We start from the raw sequence: 4,421 nt of genomic DNA, 5'->3' as shown, positions 1-4,421 counted from the left end.
CTCTCTCTCGGTGTGTGTGTGTGTGTGTGTGTGCGTCCGCTTTTCTCCACTCCAGTGAAAGGAAATACCTCGCGTCCCTGAGCTTCTTTACTTGTCTGTATTGTGGCGCTGCAGTTATGGGAGCACAAAAGATATCCAGCTTGACAAAAAGATTTCCATCCGTGTTTGTTTCACTGTTCTCCTGGTATTGTTGTGCGTCAGAGGCTGTTAGATGTAATTGAATTTTCATCAAGAGGGGCCACTTTTGCACTTTCCTTCAGAAAATGTTTGCTTGTTTGTTTTTGTAGTAAAAGTGTAGTAACCGTGTCGTTTTGGCGCCAGATTTACAACATTGTTAAACAAGGTTGGTTTTCCAACTATCTGATGTATGGATGCTCAATTGTGTCTACTTTCGTCTATTATCAAATCGGTTGCATAATTAAAGAGCAAATTGAGCGGTTAATTAAATTCGAAACATTATCTTTTAATTCACAAATTGCATTTATTTCAAGTGTCAACTGGTACAGGCCACAGGAGAAAGGGAAGTTGAACAGAACCGGGGTTTAAACTGTCAGTTTAGTGTAGTTCACTGTTGTTGGCAGGAACTCTTCATCCTGTTGGGCAGTTGTCCAAGGTCATCTCACCACAATCAAGAAGCTTTCTAACGGAGAGATTATACACTAAATTTAACATTTGGAATTTCTTCATGCTCAAGTTTTTTTTCCAAACTTTTTTGTTTTCCATGTCCACTTTAAAGTGTGCTTCTAGCTTAATTTTTAAAAAGAAAGGGTAGACTGAGACTAGTTGTTGTCACATATGTTTTTTCTCATTAATATACTTAAAGACCATGGAAAGTTATATATTTTGCTGACTTAGGAGAGAGCGGGGCACAAACCCTTTTTTGATTTTGGTCAAATAATAAACAAATTAATGGAGTTAGACAAACCATTTTTTTTTACCAACAACACACAAGCCTCTCCTACAAATGAGCACAAAGTATGATCTATGATTGCCGGACCTATGGTTTCTGTGCAGTATTGCCAAATGTGCCAGGAGTACAAATGTTACTATTTACCCCATTTATGGGGCAAGTTGTAACAGTCAGAGAGTTAGTTGTTACACGAAATGGCAGATTTCACACAATTTAAACTCAGTTTACTTTAAATAGTAACTATATTTCCTCAGTAGCTATTTTATATTCTGCATTGCACAGCATGTTTGTTTATTTATTTATCTATTGAATAAACACATTTGGATTCATTTTGCACCATTATCCATTATTATACAATGCATTTATTTGCATAATTATTTTTTTCTATTGAAAAACATTTTAATATAAAATGTTCCCAACATTATACTCAAAAAATTATTTTAATCGTTTAATTGGTGTCCAACAGTGTGTGACTTATTTGTAACATCCTGTTACAACTAACCCCGCTGTGTCGGGTTTTCCTCAAAACTGGCTAGCAGTTACTGTGTTTTTTATGTCTTTCAAAATGGTTCCATCTTTTAGCCTAGAAGACGGTAATCACAGCAAAATAAGATTTCACTAACATACTTTCACAGTTTTTTAAATTAAAAAATCAACTATAATAAAAAATACTTTTATGCTGCAAAACTGATTTCTCCTGTTTCTCATCCAAATTTCGCTGAACTTTTTCAATAATTGGCAGGCAGACGTCTGCCGACACTGTGGTGAAAACCTCAGGAGCATGCCATGATTAACCCTAAGCAAATACCTTTAAACTCTTTGTTGCATTTTACCCTGTGTTACTTTGTGCCCCGTGCTCCCCTATCCCAAATGTGTTAAAGTATGTTCAAATCCAGACAAATAAGCATTTGACACAGACTGTTCTGTCATCTTACACCCTTTATTTTCGGTTCGGTTTCATAGAAAACAGAGAAACACTAAAGGTGCTTTAATATGTTGTGTGTTTTTATTAGACTACATAGAGAAGCATAACAGAAGCCTAAAATGTATTTAGTACGACAAAACGCATCTGATGTGTGTAATCAAGACAAGTCGACAGGGGCATAAAAAAAGCTCTGCTGCTTTCATGCTGCATCACACTCATCCAGAATCAGCAATCGCTTCAGCACTCTCATTTTGCATTGACTACATTCAGCCTTACTCTGCGTCATACTACCATGATGATAGGTTTCGCATCAGCTCATTCATTAACATGATTTCTGCACCCTGTAGGATGTAATGAAGACCACAACTCCCTTGATTCACACTACCCATTTGTTTGTTGTGAATATGTGCCCTCTAGTGGAAAAGTTACATACTGTGCCTTAGGCTGATTTATACTTCTGTGTCAAGCACATGCGTATGGTCTGGCGCAGCCTTCGCACAGTCGTACACCCCTTGCCGTGGTTGTAACCGGCACTGATGTGCATCTCTCAAAAAATGTAATTACACGTCCCAACAACCTGTAGCACAAGCTCTGTGATTGAGCCACACAAACCCGGAGCGAGTGTACACAAGTGTCGAGTCCCATGAAATAGCTACAGTTAGAAACTTTTGTTTTGTGTTTACCTTATGATTAAAGTTGTTGCACATTCGCCGGTTCCTGCCTCCGAATAAACGTGAGTTTTAGCTACTTGTACATTAAGGTAGCGTTTCAGAAAAAACAAAACACCAGCAAAGAAACTTGACACAGAGGAACATAAAAACCTATTGCCAGCTAGCGTTTCAGAAGTGTTATTGCAGAGCAACACAAAGAGCGCACAGAACTATAAATGCACAGCAATGCGCAAGGCACGCGCTCTGGGTCACGGCAATCATAAACCAACCTTTAAGAAGCGGCTGAAGACACACCTCAAGCAATGTGCGTGCAAAGTTCTTTCTGTGCTTTTTTTAGCTTGTCTTATCCAATTGTATAATAAAATTGGTTGTGTATTACAAAAATTCTCTTTGACGAACTGCTTTGTTTTACACTTTGAATAAAAATGTCTGCTATGCATAAAAATGAATTCACACAGCAGCTTGTTCACTAAAAAAGTCAAACAAATTTGTGCCCACTTGATAATGTTTCACTGGAAAATCTGTTTTGCTTTGATGACACAAAACTTAGTAAAGGTCTTGCCACTGGCAAAGTGAACACATATGCATACAAACAAATAAGTAAATGAAAAATAATATTTTGAAATGCTATCCATATTCGAAATGGTTAAATGGTTCTGAGAACATTATTACTATTCATTGTCAAAATGGCTAACTTAGAAACAAATGAATACTTCATAGTGAAATATTTGATACTTAACTACTTACTCCCTGGGCCATTTATATCAAAGTTTTTAGCCGCACCATATTGGTGTTTCATAACATCTAGTTTTTTTATGAGGTGAGTTGTTAGCCCAACGGTCAACCCCTAATCTGAAGTACCAGGACATGCACTCATACACTACGGACAATTTTTAACCCAGTTTACCTATAGCACAGTCTTTATACTTGTGGAGGAAACCGGAGGACCCGGAGGAAACACACTAAGACGGGGAGAACATGCAAACTCCACACAGACAACAACTGACCCTGCCAGGGCTCGAACCAGCGACCTTCTTGCTATGAGGTGACATTGCTACCCACTGCGCCACTGTGTCGCCGGAAACATTTGAAACTGAGCCCCAAAACAATAAGATGCTAATTTTTGAGGTAACAACCGCAAGTTTGAAACGCAACTCATTCAGATTTATGGCTTTGATTTACTTGCAGTTTCAAATGATGTCTAAAAATTTTTAAAGGATGTGTGAAGTGTACATAAAAATTTGAAAGGCTTATTTTTGTGCAATTTTCCTAACAAACATATAACTTGTTAGTTTAGTTTAGTTTTTTTTAACTATTTTCCGCTTCTGCCATTGTTCTTTAAGAGACCATGCAATTTAATTTGGAAATGTCTCAAAAGTGAATAACAGGTAGGAAACTGATTATAATTACAGCATAAATAAGCTTTAAATTAGTTCCATAAAAACACAATTATTAATATATATATATGATTGATCTAAAATATAGAAATAAAAATATAAATAAATCTGTCTTTGTTACCAACACACAATGAGCCCGAAAAAGTTATAAACAAACAAACAAACAAAAACTGATAAATAAATGTTTTTATGGCTGTGCTAATGACATTTTAGTCAGTTTAAAGTGTCATCAACTATGGAAAGGAAAATGTTAAAAGTGTCAAAACTATACGCGTTAACTATTATTAAACATTATCTATATTGATAGGCTATTATTCCAGCAACCTTTAAAGTAGCTACAATAGGAAAATAAGTAATTCTGGTACAGAATATCCATACAATATCCAACAGAAATATAACCGTATTGTTAATTTTAGTAGCGGGATCTCTAAAGTTCACGCCGGGTGACAGTGTAGAGTGTGGAATGGGCACACTAGCACAAAAAAAACTCTACCCGAGGCCACGCCCACCGAGTCAGC

This window comes from Danio aesculapii, chromosome 21 (genome assembly GCF_903798145.1).
Source record: "Danio aesculapii chromosome 21, fDanAes4.1, whole genome shotgun sequence".
In the NCBI taxonomy this organism is placed as follows: domain Eukaryota; kingdom Metazoa; phylum Chordata; class Actinopteri; order Cypriniformes; family Danionidae; genus Danio; species Danio aesculapii.
Note: the sequence above shows the minus strand (reverse complement) of the source record.